This window comes from Balearica regulorum, chromosome 11, assembly GCF_011004875.1.
Source record: "Balearica regulorum gibbericeps isolate bBalReg1 chromosome 11, bBalReg1.pri, whole genome shotgun sequence".
NCBI lineage: Eukaryota > Metazoa > Chordata > Aves > Gruiformes > Gruidae > Balearica > Balearica regulorum.
The window spans coordinates 14,337,484-14,354,323 of NC_046194.1; the positions used below are offsets into that span (position 1 = coordinate 14,337,484).

At 38.7% G+C, this 16,840-nt stretch overlaps 1 long non-coding RNA gene across 1 annotated transcript; it reads right to left on the reverse strand.

Annotated features, from left to right (window-relative positions):
- Positions 1-4,063: 4,063 nt before the first annotated feature.
- LOC142603357 (uncharacterized) lies at positions 4,064-13,314 on the reverse strand. Its single transcript, XR_012837283.1, has 3 exons — positions 13,180-13,314; positions 11,555-11,672; positions 4,064-6,444 (listed from the first exon to the last, which is right to left on the reverse strand). It is a non-coding gene; the product is annotated as an uncharacterized LOC142603357 (long non-coding RNA).
- Between the last annotated feature and the right edge of the window lie 3,526 nt (positions 13,315-16,840).

The following is a 16,840-nucleotide window of genomic DNA, read 5'->3' on the forward strand; positions in this document are numbered from 1 at the left end:
CAAAAGGCACCCATGGTAGGGAGAAGTGATGGGTTAAGAGAATGTCACCAGACTGACACCAATTAGTTAAAGGTTATGAAATAAGAGTTACTTTGTAATGGACATGTGCAGAATAACAAGGATACTTGTTACCTTCTGAATTACTGGGTTCATAGATTATACAGCTAGATTATAAGGTCTGATCTAAGGCATGAATCAGAGGGTTTTGCTGAATTGATTTTTGTTTGAATTACAGCATGTCTTATCTAAAAAAAAAAAAAATCCCAACTTTATTCTTACATTGTCCTGGAGTCCTTAAGAAATTCAGGAAAGGCTGCCAATAGTATGAAAAGTGAAAGATACCATCTCTTTCCTTCTGTCTCTCTCCCCTCCCCACCATCTGCCTTAAACATACGGAAGAGACACCATATCAGAGAGAGTCTGCAATTCTCTCGCAGGTATCAAAGTGGAGCTACCTCAGCTGAGAATTTGTATACTAGTGATAAGCAAGATTCAGCTAGGAAGGAAATATCTTCTGTGACATCATCAAATGATAAAAGCTGTGGGCTCTGGATTTTAATAGCCTTTGAATCTCCTGCTTTTAACCCTTTAGAGGGAAAGGCTTCATGTATTTGTGAACACACAGGCATGTCCTTTTGAACTGTAAAGACTAGAAGACTTTCATGCTGCACGAGTTTTGTATGACTTAAGTTCACTACCATGAATGTGTGGGGAGAGCATCCTTGGGACTAGAGATAAAACTGATAGAAAGCGAACAGCTAGATAATAACTTTGTAGGGCTCCAAACCTCCAGAGTGGGCAGCAGTTAGAAGTATCTACAATGGACCATAATTTTTTTAAATCACTTTCACTAAATCCCTTGTGCAGCCATACAATTAAAAAGTAGGTTATTATCCCTTTCAAAAACCTATCGGGGTAGCAGGAAGAGATACTATTACTTAGTAGACTGAATGGATACAGTAAGAAAAAACCAGACACGTCTCAAAGCTGCTCTTCAGGTCTTAATGAATGTCAATAGAGATTCTGGTGACTTGGCAGAGCTGAGTTCTGAAGGTCAGTATACAAATTATTAGGTGATCTTTCTGTTTTAATTCATTTGGATATTTTGTAGATCTGATGTAGTATTGAGGTTAAAAGAAGCTGAAATATTTTAAAATAAACAGCATACAATTTAAAGCCATGCAACAATAATTGTCTCTTTCCTAGGTCCAAGAGTGAAACCTCCAAAACTGTGGCATCAAAGCAGTCCCTGCTCAGTGGCTACTCAATGACAACGACTCAGGCCTTTGAACATAAAATAGAGTAAATGGGATTGAAAACAACTGGGCACTGAAAGTAAACGATAGGCAAAGGCAAGTGTCCATGACCCAGGTGAAGATGTAGTGCATGACAATGTGGCCCATAATATTTCTCTACAGGTCTTTGCAGTTGTCACAGTTCTATATGTTACATTGATTAGAATAAAAGGACAAAAATATTCAGATTTGTGATCATGAGTTTTTAAACACTTTTATTTGAAGGCGCACACTGCTGCAACACTCATTTTTCTGATACTTCACCCAGTGTTATTTGGACATCATTAAATCAGTTTATAATCTTAAAATATTTTTCAGAAATCCAACTTGAAACTGCAAGATGACGTTCAGATATTTTTTTGCTCTAGTATGTGGCAATTATGATGAATCAGAGTTTATTCTGTGTTCTGTCGATCACCATAGTAACCTGTACTCTCTGTATTTAATAGGAAACAAAAAAGTTATTTACTTGACAGGGATGGAGTTCTGGGAAGCATTGATTTATGAATTGGCAAAATATTTTAATGGCATTATTTGCTTCTCGGGTTGTTACATGTACCAGTAATTTGATCTTCATCTGTCATGCAGACTTCACAAGAAGAAATTGATTGTAGCCAAAATGTATTCATTAGGATTACAGCTATTTTCTACTCTTATCTATAAAGCTAGACAGTGCCCTGTTCAGTCCGTATTGTTTATGTACATGTAAAACATAGTAAAGGTACCTTGTTAGCTATTGGGCTTGTTTTGTATTCTCAGGAACCAAACGGATTCCTCAACTGTAAACAAGAGAGAGCAATTGCTTACTGTTACTTAATGAAATCATTGCTGTTTAGTATCAGACCTCTTAAGGTCTATTTTTTCCAAGCTCAGAATGTGAGACTGCTCATCAGATTTTAATAGTTCCTTTGGTGGTGTAAATTGATTTATTTTATTTTATTTTATGAAATGACTTACTTTCAGTGTGTCAATTGATCTTTCTGACTGGTTACTCTTAATGGGCATGAATCCATTGATCTGCCCCATAAAAGTGGCCCCACAAAACACAGAGACAGCACAGGGGCAATAACTGGGATCCAGTGTGGGGCAGAGGAAGCTGTGGGAAGCTGCGGAGCTCTTTCTGCCCAGCCCCTTGCTCTGTGGCACTCAGACACCAAATCTGCCTTCTTATTGAACTTTTCCTTCAGCAAATTTTAGTCTTAGAGGGCAAACTGTAGGGAAACCAGAGTGATTGCCCATGCAGTTTTTCTTTATGAAGAGGGTTTCTGCACTTTCAGTATCCTGGTGGAAATATCCCATGATATGACATACTCTCAGAAATGTTTATAAAGCAATCCATCAGGAAAAGAAGTGGTCATTACATTTCTGATCTCCTCTCCCTGAAATGAATATTTCGTTACTGAACTTCATTATTATGTATCTACAAACCACTTAATTTTTTCTATCTTTACAATTTACCTAAATCATAATTACAAATACACATTACTGAGGTATTTTTCCAGTCCCTCAAGCATTTGTGTATTGTACCTATCTTTTGTTAAACGTTTTATCATGCTGCAGTGAACCATATTTTACAATGCATACAAATTTAAAGCTTGAATTTCACTAGTTCTACAGGGAATGTATTGCCCAGAAGACTGAATTTATTTCTTCTAATACTCACGAAGAATTTTGATGTTAACTTTGAGACTTTAAAATGTACTGAAAAAAATAATGGAAAACACATCTATTAATTCAGAAAATTTTTTTATTTGAAACACAGGGCTAGAATTTAATATACTAATTTTATACACTTAAATATACATTATCTCCTGTAGAAGCAGATGCAATCAATACCAAGCATCAAACAGTATGTGCATATTGATTGTACAAAAAAACCTCTTTCACACTCATGCTATCAAATAGGTTTTCTTACCTCTGTTCTTAGGAATGCAATTTGGAGGATGTGCGTATGTATGTATAAAACGAACTATTATTATCACTTCAGCTGTGTGTGTGTTGGCACTGCAGGCTACCCATTTTGCTGAAGTAATAATTTGGTCATATCAAGGGATAGAAAATCGGATCATCAAAGCACTATTCGGAAGGAATTGCTGAGTAAGTGCATTGTGTTTTTTCTTTCCTGCTAAGAGATTAAACATCACACCTGGCTATTATTTCATAAATACCACACACAGAGTACTTATGAGATAGATAAGGGAAGACTGGTAGCACAAGCAAAAATCAGAGGCATTAGGAGTTAGGAAATGTTACCTGTGATAGATGCATTTTTCTAGCACAATGAGCTTACTGGGAATGCAGTGGTTTTGCTCTACAAAACAGTTAATTCAAAAATTAGTAATGTGTTTTCATTCTAAAACCTGCAGAAGACAGGGACCTGGGGATGATGTGCTTGATCGTTTAACTTTGGAGACTAGGTTCAGATTTTTGAGTGGCTTTATGGCAAGTTAATATTGCATCATCTCCACTCTAAATTTTCAAAGATACAGAAGTCTCATTTTCAAATTTATTTAAGGCAAGTCTATATAGGCAGGTGCACAGGCTTTCACTAGGCACACTCTGAAATGGCCAACACAAACTAGTTCTGAACAGGAACCATATAACTATGCCTAAGCTAGTAAGTCCCACTGGGTTTTCCTAACAGTCAGGATCAGCCCAAGTGCTTTAGCCAAGTGCAGGATCACTTGATTCATGCCCAACTCAGAGCACAGGCAGGTAAAATCTCCATTTCCCCTTGCAGCTTTATCTGTAAAATGGGTATACAAACATCTACCTTTCACAAAGGTGTAGTATGTTTAAATAATGTAATCTTGGATATATTGGATACAATAAGATCTTGGATGGGAAACTGCATAAATGCAAAGCATTAGATCATTAATGCCCAGTTTATGCTTTCACATTCTGATGATCAATGTATGCTTGTATTCTTTTTCCAGAAAATAAAAGAATTATTTCTGAGGAAATGGAGAACAGCTTGTACAGAACTTATATATATGAGATGTACATAATTTATGCATTGAAGAATTTGCATAGATATTTCATTTTTTTCGTAAATGTCATTAGTAGAGAACACTGGTGAGAGATAGCACATATAATCCACCTTTTGTTAATTTACATAGAGCCACAGTACACAGGTCATACATACCAAATAGAAGACTTCAGTTCAAGAAAAGAAATATAATTGTAGAATTGATTTGCTTGGACAAATTCATGGAAGATTTCAAATAAAGCAAGAAGGTAATATTGATTTTGACATAGCCACCCCAAAAAATATAGGCTTTACAGAGTCAATACTGTCTTGGTTCAGATTCTAACCCAACCCAAAAATCTCAGATTCAGCTCTGTCCACTTATTATTGATTTGTCTGGCATGCTGGGTTGTTTTTTTTTTTTTTTTTTTTTTTTTTTCCAGAAATGCTTTTCTTCTCTCAAATTTTAGCTAGCTCTTCCAAAAGAATGTCTAATACAGTCACAAAGAACAATTATGCTCCTTACAACTGAGCTATTGACTATCGTAATAAAAAGGAAAGACAGAAGTCATGTCAGCTTAGCTTCTGACAGGACCTTACAGTGCTCCTTCATTCAAAAACACTTATGTAATCAACAAGCAATGACTAATGAGTTTCAAAATATCAGCAGCCCTTAATTTTCTATCAGGTATGATAAAAACTTCATAAAGCTGTGCTATTTTTAAGAAATAAAAGATGTTATAACTATCACCAAGACATCAGTTCTTTGCTATTTTACTATAATACCTCTTCTTTTTTTTTTTTTTTTCCTTTCCTGCTACCTGACATCTAAATGCCTATAATTTTAGACATCAGGACCACATACTGGCAAAAAAAATTCCACAGGCAGAGCTGAAAGATATTATTTTTGCCATTTGTAGACAGTAGTTTCACCTGATGTGCTTCTTCAGTGCCTTCTTCATATTTTCATGGGGAGGGGCACAAGATGAAGGAGCTCTAAGAGACAGCACAGCTTCTTTAATAAGCCTTAACAATTTTGCTTTGATTAAATTTGTACAGTAAAATTTAAATCCTTTGGGTAGGGGTAAAAAAGCCCTGTTGATGAATCATAGAGGAAATCGAGAGAGGAAATAAAGCCACATTTTGAAGAGATTAAACAAGCCATACAGTTTTCAATTAAAGTAGCATGTAGGAAATAGAAAGAGACATAAGTAGTTGGTTGAGGTGCAAATGTATGTGTGGTAGGAGGAAAGGAAGGGTAGATTTGTCTAGGGAGTGAATCCGTTTAGGTCATTATAGTTCAATATGGCCATGATGCAGAAAAACACTTGAGCATATGTTTGGTTTTAACATGTGAGCCGCTCTCTCAAAATCTGAGCTCTAGTCACTTGCTCAGGCTCAGATTTAAGTGATTTCATCATAGCTGAGATCCTCTCTTGAATTATATCGCCCCACTCCAAAGCCCATAAGCCAACTAACTGAAAGACTGAATGGCTTTTGATTGGGTATCTACTTGGAGAATCCTTTTTATGGACACAGAAAAGTGTGTACTCTGCTTTCCGTTATGGCATGTGCTTAGAAATGGAAATATTTTTTGCAGACACAGCGGTTGAAGGAAGAGGAATGATGAGGGCGTGTGACATTGCGACTCTGCAAGCTTTTAATTTCTGGAAAACTGTGTTAATATTTTGTGAGAGGTAGCACACGATAATCAGATTTAACTGGGCCAAAATTACTATGCACTTAATACTTATTTGTGTGGTTTGGTTAGCTGTGCCTGTGGCTGCAGGACCACAGTGGAGAAGGATCAGCCTAGGGCAGACAGCTGGGCCACGCGCGTGCCCAAGGACGAGGCAGATTAGCTCCTCCTCTCACCCCAGGAGCACAAATGGGGGTCTCCAAAGTGTCTTTGTGAAGACACTTTATGTTGCAGTCATTAACCGCTGATAACAAGAAATGAATTCTTTGATTGTTCTTTCTATCCCAAGTTTTGGTGGCATTTCTGGTCAGGGCAGAAGAAAGACTTTGAGAAAAATCTGACAAAGTCCACAGTTCTGAACCACTAATTTGGGCTGATTAGCTTGTGAGAAGACCGCAAGTTTAAATCTTACATATTTTTCCCCATCTTCTCATCCCTAGGAGTCCATTCTGCTTCATCTCTAAGTTCCAATCTTCTATTTTCTAGGACAGAAAGAAATATAATTTGGCTTTTCAGAAATGAACAAGGTAGAAAAGATAGATAGATATGCAATACATGTCAGTGTCACCAGGTACCATAACATTTATTTTCCTTAACTCTGTTTCCTGAGAAATGGGAATAGAAGAATCACAGCTCTCATTGAACAATAAAGTTAATTTCTAGTTCTCAAGGCTTTACAGAAAAGCATTAAAATATGACTCTTGCAATGTCAACATAAATATCTCTTGGACTTCTTGAATTTTCCTTGCTTCTGAGCTTGCTCTTTGATGATGCAACGATTCACTTATACAAGCAATTTGCAGAACAGAGGCACCTGTTTATCTAATATGCCACATTTATTTTTCTCATAGGAAGCCATGATGATGCCAGAGAAGAAAGAAAACCATCTATGCTTTTATATGACCAAAATGTTCACAAGAATTTTTTTTAATTGTTGCTTTTTATTAACAAGCTACTACTTCAAGGGTTTCTTTTAAACAATTCAGAAGCTGAAATGGAAAATTGTGTGTCTTTTTCAGCATCTTCATGTCTCATTTATTGTCAAACTCTCAGTCAGCAAGATGAGGTGCCTGATAATTATTCAGGGTTGCCAATTAACCTGCTTAGCAGGTCACATAGGTAACTGGTATAGATTGTGTCAAATCTCATTACTGGGAAAATAATTTAATCAGCCAGTGCATTGACTGAAAGCCAGAGAATCTAAAGAATAAATTAAACAGGAAAATAAAATCACTACCTACACAGTCATTATGTTTAAATACATGAAAAAAGTTTTCCACACAAAATTCTAAAGCATACTACTCACTAGTAGAAACCCAGTAAAGTTTGTAGTGGGGGTTGGTGGTGGTGATGGTGGGGGGGGGTTCAATCATAACATCCAGCATGAGTATAAAAAAAAGTTATATGTTGCCTCGCTTTTATGAATGAAAGATAGTTTTACATATGAAGAAGTCATGAGCATGTGTGTTACTTAGACAAACATGCAATGCATTTGTCTTTAATGCAGTGTTACAGACCAGAGCTCCCAGACACATCTGCTTTGTGATCTACATAGAACAGTCCTGGCCCCTCCTTTCCCATAAATCCCAGCCTTGTTCAGTTCTTCATGCCTGGCTTTAGAGCAAAGACAAAGGAATATCAAGTAAGAAGGTCACATAATGGATAAAATAATACTGCTGGATCTTTCAAGATGGATAGGATAGAAGAAAAATTAGACTATGTGCAATTGTCAAAGTCATAGAATCAGTGAAAAAGCTGTGCTTTCCCTGTACAGTAATGCTCCACATTTACAAGATGACTGAGTAAACAGGAGGTAGGAAGAGTAGAGTGTCTGGAAGAAGAAAAACATTTTCTAGGCAAATATTAGGTGGAACAAGAATATATTTAAAAATGGGTTTGAATATGAAATACATATTTATATTTGCTTTAAAGAGAGGCACAAACATTGCCAGAAATTATCAGGTTTAATATTCAAAATATAGACTGGAGATAAAAAAACGCTTCTAATGACAGGACCTTGTAGGTGTGAGGAGTCCCACAGCACAGACAAAAGTATGTGCAAGACTCAGGAAAAGACCAGATATGGTGAACATGCCCTTGTCTTCATAGTCTATATCAATGGTTTGCTGTCTACAAGAACAAGAGGGGTATAACAGAAGCCATCACTCCTCTGAGTAGTGGATCATTCAGTTTATACATATCTCATAGGTCTTGTGGCCAAGAATTACAGCGTACTGAGCACTGCTCCAGGACTTGTAATTTATTCACTCAGTAAGAAAAAAAGTGACTATCATATCAGCTTATGATCGGCCTGTAAAATTAAAACAGCCAACATGTAAAAATAGCCAACATGCCAGGAATGAATGCTGATCTCTTAACCAGCTTTGTTTCTTCCAGAACAAGGAGAAAGAATACATGCTTAAGTTACTAGATGTGACCTAGACCACTCATCTATGTTGTCAAATGTATCATTTTAAATCATAAATTGTCTTGCTACTGAAACAGCATAAGTTATAGCAGAAAGGCTGAGCATATCTATTCCAATTCTGGAATTACAGAAACAACATGCAGCCCTTACGTGTCTATTTTAACTGTGCCCACAGAATATAATGCTATAGTAGTCAATAACTTCTTAGATTTTTTTTTTTTACAAGGCTAAAGCAGGATAGCACTATTCATGGATGCTCCCCACTAATTCAGGACTGCCAGATAACAGAAACTGCTTGCAGAGGAACAAACACTTTCAGCTAATTAGTAGAAAACTTAACATTGATGAGTTAAACTTTCTCATTAAAACTTTCCCTGATAAAAAAGCAACAAGCTTAAAGATAATAGCTTGGTTTGTTTGTTTTGTTTTGTTTTGTTTTTTTTTTTTTTAAACATAAAGCAAGAGCTCAAAAGTACTGGATAAATTCAGTGTAAGGTCCTCTCAGGAGGTGTCAGGTCAAGTAAATGAAGTTACTCTTTGTTAGAAGTTTGGAGGCTAGACTCCAGCTGCCAGCAGCTACTAATTTCTGTGGACAGAAGGTCCACAGCTCCTAGTCTACTTTTCTTGTTCTTGTGAACATTTCTAGTATTTTCAGCTCACTGGTAATTTTTATATATTATGTGCTAAAGTTATACATGGCTAATCAAATTACATAGGCTACAGTCACAGTAAAGAGTGACAGTAGATGAAGAAACTCCATTAGAATACTGAATATTTCACTATCTAGCTATCTAGATAAATTGATTTTATAAATGCTTTGATAAGGCAAAAAGCATTATCAATTCACTTCCATGATGGTCTAGAGACCCATCATATCAGAGGTTAGCTTAAGGCAATAACATAGCCTAGGCAGCATAATTGCCATACTGTGAAGTTAGGACATGTTCTAAGTAGGGTTTCAAATCTGGATGGAGATAAGCCCAAGAGTGAGCAACAATATGGATCTAGAGATGTATATTCTGCTGTAGCTGGTGAGGGACTGTTGTAGAGACTGAACACGCGAGAATTGCATCTTCATCAAAGATAGGTTGTTCTGCATGAGGGCTGCTCTGAGTGATCTCTGGGAAAAGGATCAATTAGAAACTTTTTGCTCCTCATTCATTTATTACATTTTCCACTTTTTTTAAAACAAATTATATTTTCCATTGTTCTCTCATTTATAATTCACAGCCTGTAATTGTCATGAACAGTAACCTCTCATTTATAATTCACAGTCTGTAATTGTCATGAACAGTAACCCCATTATATTGTTGTCATAGCATTGTTTTACAACTGTTCATTTAAAAAAAATGCTTTCCAATGACACCATTATTACTTCAGTTGACAACAATCACCTGTGTATTTGTTAACTACAAATTTAATGAGAAGTACTAGCTTATGTTGAAGTACTGTAATACAATGTGATAGTGTTTTGGACAGATCCAGACCACTGAAAATTTTATTCACACACACACCCAGTAGTGTCCAGGCTTCAATATTCCTATTTGGTGCTCATCTTTTTCATTCCTCTCCTTACTCAAACACTGACGTAGCGCCTATTCCCCTATATAGCTGATGCTAACTGCTAGCATGCTTGCAGCAAATTGAACCATATACTCCCCCGGGACAGTTTGGGGCAGGGAACGACTTCTCCCTCTGGTGAAAATTATGACTGCTCACGGCTGCTAATTTCCACTGAAAGGAAAAAACAGGCAGGTTTTAATCAGAAGAGGAGGAGTTGAGGGAAGAAGGCAGGCTCTGAGCCTCCCCAGGGCTATAGCAGCTGTTCCACAGGAAGGTACTGCAATGCTTTCCAGGGTCTACCCCCTGTAACCCCAAACCAGAGCTAAACATGCTGCAGTGTGACCTCTTTACCCTGCTCCCCATCCCGGTTCTCACCTTCACTCTCTCCTCACAGAGCACTGTCTCATGGGTGAGGTGAGTTACAACCTATTGGGACCCTTATCTGAGCATCCAGCTAAATGCCAGGGCTGGGCAAGCAACCGGTAGACTGCATTTTTTTCCCCATCAAGATCACCTGTTTTTCTGGACAGCAGAAGTGGTTTTAAATCACTGCAAGCTGCAAAGAGCCCGATCGCTCTATCTCACTTCCTAGGCAAGCATTTTATCACTAAGTTGTATTTTTTACAAATAGATACTATATATTATACTCAACACAGAGCACAGTAATCCCACTTCAAGCCCTGGTGAGAAGAGCAGTGTTGGAAAGTTGGTATAGGACACAAATTAGTCCCATATAACTTCCCATGCAGAAGGTTTCACTGGCTGCCTGCATCTGCACTGGGCAATTCTGGCTCGGGAAGTGACAAGTCTTTTGGTTTAGGACTGCAGAATATGGATGATTTTTTGTTTGCCTCTGTGGCTTTCCCACTGCTCACAGAAGAAAGCCTTTATCTTTCAGAAAATGCACAGCTGAACTAATAGATTGTCAGGGATTCATTGCAAAAGGACAGCTTACTGTTCAAGATAACTCTAAAGATTCACAAGTGTAAGAGTCTGCAACAAAATGTAAATCATTTTAAATGAAATGCAGTGATTAACCATGGGCTTTCCATAATAATAATCGAGTAGCGAATATATAAATAGAATAAAAGCAATATTGAAGCAAATAAATGACCTCTGACACAAAAAATGGCTTGCATTTCATATTACTTAACTGCTCCCTCCTTCCACCACCAAACAGAAGTATTATTGACAAAATGTGCTCTGGTAATTTTGTCTGTAGACTTAAAGAATGTGCAGCTCTGGGAAAACTGAATTATGGATTCTATTTGTGAGATGAGGAATGGCATGTAATAACTTAATGAACTGGAAGTTTATTAGTTGTAAAAGAAAGAACTAATGGAATGTGTTGTCCATCAATCTTTTTTTTAACTCAAAAATGTTCAGGTGGGTAAGTGTCACATCCGTTATGCATTTATTATCTTAGTACAAATATGTGCTAGAATCTCAACAAGCTACAAAAATATATCTCAACTTCTAATTTAATGTATATTTTATTAGACAGTTTTAGAGGCTCTATTCTAAACCCGAGTCATTAGAATTTCTAATCAGATACTTGGCCAGCAAAAAAATTCACTTGAACACAGGAGCAACCAACTTACATCGTTTAAGGTTACAGCCCTCTGCTCCCTGTGCAGGCTGTTCTCATTGAAATTGTGGAGTGAAATAAATGCACACACGATCATGATGACAGTCTCATTTCAATACCTATTTATTGCTCTGTAGACACATAAAACCAAAAGGACGGTAAGATAATGATTTTAACAAGAAACATGTAGAGAAACCAGTCTAACATAAAATGTAAGAATCAAATCCTTGGCTGTTAAAGAAGTTTTCTTCACTGTGTAAAGTATAGGGATTTACCCCAGCTACATTTTCACATGGACCTCTTTATTTTGCACAATTGAATGATTTACCTCAAAATATTTTGGATCATGATATTTATGTATGAATATGCAGAATAATGACAATAAAAGTAGTCTAAAATCTGTTAGGATGCTTCTCCCAGTCTTAGCTGATATTACACCTTAAAAACACAGTGTGGCAAATAGAATTTAGCCCTAAATAAATACATAAAACATATGTGCAAGTAACAAAAAATGAGTAGGAAATTCAAAGATCAAGACAATGCATACGAAGGTATAAGCAGAATGAAGCAGTCAGGTTCTACTCTATCAGCCCAAATATTTCATGTGCTGCATAGATCCTTGGGTAATTTTAATTTTAACCCTGCAATGGATTGATCTGTTTGCTTTGATTTTCTATTCCAGAGATAAAAATAAGGAAGGAAGGAAAACCTGTATTAATTTATGCCTCTAGTAGACTCCTGTGAGTGGGGCTTTTTTGGTTTATTGCTGGTTTTTTTCATGTGGCCAGTCTAGCAGCAGGTGTCTTACATATATTTAGCTGTTTAGAAGACCAGTCATAGCCATTCTGCGTAATCGTAGTAGCATACTATTGACACATTAGACCAATTCAATAAATCTGTTTTCTTTATCAATTTACGTTTCATCTCAGAGGTCCTATACAATGGGATTTTGAACCATTTGTGCTGAGCGCATTTCGAAGGGTTAGTAATCCAATTATTTGATTTTCTTGCTGAAGAGAACAGAAGAGAGGGAAAGCCGTCTTTCCCTCGCTCCAGTGAGCGAGCTGCAGCCCTGCATTAGGCTTTAAGCTTCCTGTGTAAAACATACCCCAAGGGCAGCAGAAGGCCACTTAAATACAGCTTGGAGGGCATAAGTGGAACATGGCTGTGGCACATTGGCTTTCTGCCCAGGAATAAATTCCAACCATTAGCATCAAACACTCATCCTGAAGCTCTCATACTGAAATTAAATGCAATCTATCAAATTAATAAACAATAATAAATTAAAGCAGCACAAGTAAGTTAAAAAAAATAAATCGCAGTAATTTATACTGTGGATCATCTGTTCTGGATTGCTTTTCCAGACTGCACAGCTCAGATTATCTTTCAGACTTTTTTCTTCCATAATTGTATTTTTGGACATGCAAAATGGTCCTCGATGCACAAATTGAATTTATTCATGGCCTACTCTACTTGTTAATAAAAATATAGTTTTAAGTAGTGCTTTTCCCATGCAAATAATTTTGTTTACTTCTGCTAGTCAGCAGAATCTGACCTATTTGTTACACAGGTTGAGTCTACATGAATTGTATCTAAACAAGAATTCAGACAACAACAATTAAGCATGCAAAAATGTACCTTTAGATACCTCAGATGGAACTGCACGTTCTGCTTTAGGCAGTCAAGGATAATTTCAGCAGGCTTCAGAATTTGGATAGCTGTGAAGTTAAAATGAATCAGTCCTTTTAAAGTGCTCACAGGAAAAGCAGACTGTATTCTGGGACAGATTTTAAAAGGGGAATTTTCAGTAAGCAGAATTTAATTACCTAACTGGAATTTTGCCATGATACCCTGGCTAAACCTTCACTTTTTGTGAAGAAGAAAAAAAAAACCTCAGGGAAACTGTTATGCTCTGAACCATACCTATTACAGCAATAAGTTCAGCCTTGTGCTGGGATGGGACAGTATTAAGAAGGAGAGCAAAGGGAAACATCTCACCTACAGAATATTAGTCTCATTTCCTGAAACAAATTGACTCTTCCCAGGAACTTCTTTCCCAAAACTTCCTCAGGGTATGAAATAATTGGCTATTAACCAGTGTGTTCTTGACCCAAAGAATGGAGCAGAACACATGCAAGACTTGTCTGGATTACGAGGAAAGATAAAAGAGAAATTAGAGCTGATACATACTGACTGAGCCCATGGCTCTCTTGATTTTGCTAGTTGAGACTCAGAGGGTTTTACCTGCATTTGTACTAGGGCAAAAGACCTGAGGAAAAGTGCAGGGAGAAAATGGGGGAAGGGAAAACAGAATGGCACAACTTACTCCCTTTTCAGGTTTTTTTTTCCCTTCCTGTTTGCTGTGCGTTTAGTGTGGGGCTGTGAAAAAGGCTGCCGGCTCCATAGCATCATATTGCCGGCATAGTGGGCAGCCTGTATCTCCTCAAGGAAAAAGGTGTCTGCACACTAAGGAAAAAAAAAAAAAAGCAAAATCTTACTTATCACCAATCCCATACACAGTCTTCTGAGCAAGCGATAATTTCCTTTTTTCTTCCCCTTGTAAATGCGATCACCTGTAACCTACCCAAACCTCTGCATGTCCCTTGAGGGCTGCCCTGGAGCCCCGAGCGCTGGCATCCCGCATGCCAGGTGAAGCTGCTGCCGTGCAGGCTCTGAACACCACTCAAGGAGCGGCCGAGGATACCGGCACGCGCGGAGGCAGTTCCCATACCCTGGAATGATGAAAACAAGTCGTTAGTATGCACCGCACAGCACCGAAGGCTGATCCCACTGCTAATGAGTGCTTTGCAGAGGGCTCAGGTCATGGTTTTGCTAAATTCTATGCGTTTGGTACACCTGTGACACACACCACCAAAACGCAGCTCAGCTCACGGAGCCATCCGAGCACAGCATGTTGTAACTGAGGTGCCAGGGCAGGTGTCTGAGCCGTCGGTGAGATACCTGCCCTCCATGTCAAGTGGTTTGTTAGGATGGGAAAGTGCTGTGCAAGTCTTTATGGGGCTGCACCTGCTCTGCTGCTGGGGCAGAGGTCTCTGAGCAGGGTGCAACGCCTTAGTGCTGGTTCATAGTGGTTCATAACGGTTCCCAGTAAGTGCCTGTACACTACGGCATGCAGCATGGGGACAAACAGGAGGCGTTAGAGGTCCTGGGGTGGGCTGGGATCTTGCTGGGATCACAGCAATGCGGTGCACTAGCTCGGGAGGTGGGGGTGGTCAGCTGCCATGGAGGGCTGCCATGGGTGGATCCAGCTCTTCAGGAAGGGCAGGTCAGGACAGCAAAGAGGGAGAGCTGCCCTCGATGTTAGAGAGCAACTGGGGTGCATGGAGATGTGCCTTGGGACAGATGACGAGCCAGCTGGCAGTTTATGGGTCAGGAATAGAGGGCAGCCCACTGTGGGTGACATTGTGGTGGCTGTCTGCTACAGGCCACCTGATAAGAAAGAAGTCGATGAGGCATAAAAACTGGAAGAAGCCTCATGCTCACAGGCCATCAAGGATTAGAGCACTGAAGCTACACCAAGTTCTGCTAATGCAGTAGCAGAACACACACACACACCACAAAATGCTCCTGGTAGATCCTAGCTTGGCTCTATCTACCTTAAAAGGTGGATCTCATCCTCTGCATAAGCATTCTGCTGCCTTTCAGAGGATTGTATGTGCTACCTGTATAGCATAGACCTCCTCAGCAGTCTCCAAGAGGGTACTTTGTTGTCTTACATCCTGCCAGGATGTTCTGCAGCAGAAAGCAACAGTTTGTGGTCTCTCTGGCCTTATCCTGCTGATCACAGTTTGATGCCCTGAATGTGTAACACATGCAAACAGGACACACTGGCTGCAAATTCTGGGAAAACATTTCTTTTCACATGGACAAAAAGGAGGTTATATGTGTAGGAGGTGTGTGTGCATACACCTGCTTTAAATAAAGCTCCCCCATGTTTCCAGGTTAGATTGCACTCTATTTCAAAAGCCTTCACCTGCTGTAAGTCCCAAAGTGTCTGAATAGGAAGAACGGGGATTGGAAAAACTTTGCTGACTACTATAAAAGGAAAAATTAACATTGCATAGGTGTTTCAGCAGCTTACATGATTCACAAGTTCTCACCCTTATTGAGCGAAGGAGGCCTTCAGGATAGAGGTAAGTGGTACTCAGCTGTAAGACAATACATTTTCACTGGTGATAAAAGACAAGTCTGAAGCTTAATGGGCAAGAGTAGTATTCCCAACACTGTGCTTCCTCATTCCTACCTCTGTGACAGGAATTTCTCTGATTTTGTTACAGCCAGAGTCCTCTATATCACAGAAGATGGCAGGCAGAGCCAGTTTTGCCTCAGTATAGGAACACTCTACATGCTGTTATGCTGATGTGCTAATTCCCTCAGGATCTCTGAAAAGATCACACAGCAATCAGAAACTCCTGTGGTATGTTCTAGGGATGTGGGATCGTTTCTAGAGGATTTGAGGGAGGAATTTTAATATATTTGGAATAGCTAGCAAGGATGCAATTTAGCTGCAGGAGTCTTCCCTCCTCTGCTCTTTATAGCCTATAACTTCAAACAGAAATTAGGACCCTTAATTTTCTTTAAACTGTACGGCAAACTGTTCAGATTCAGTGAGTGCCTCAGGATCTTGCCTTGCTACACTCTTACGCACACCTACATAATACCAATGCTTTGCTTATTCCGTATTTCAGTAACTTAATTACACGATGAATTCTCTCATGCTGCAAATTTATCTTCATTGAGCTAACTTTTGATCTCGGGCATTAACTCTGATCAGCGCTAAGGCACAGTCAGTCTATCCAATTAGCAGGCGGCAGCCTCAGAAGCTCAGGACACACTACCTCTGCTACTGTGCCTTCCAGGAGCTTTGACCTCAACAAACACACTTGATGAACCTGGCCATGGTATTTGGCTGCCTACCTCAGCTCATCTGCTTGGATGGCATTTTGCCTGTTAGCAAGGTAATATACTACTTTCAGGAGATGCCAGAAAAGGATAGGTTTAGATCCGTAACTTGCTAAACTCTGTTAAAATAGCTTTCTTCTGACACTGAGCAATTACATAAAGCATCTTGACTTTCTCTGTATAAAAGTGACTCATTATCAGACACTCCCTTGTATGGAATCCAAACAACTTGTTTTCTAACATCAGCAAAAAAAAGTATATATTTCAAAGGAGATTGCTTTTGTGCACTTTGGAGGCTGCTCTGATATTGATGACACCAAGAAATCTCTGTTTCACTCGATAGTTACACTTGGACCATCTTATTCTCTGTTTTCCC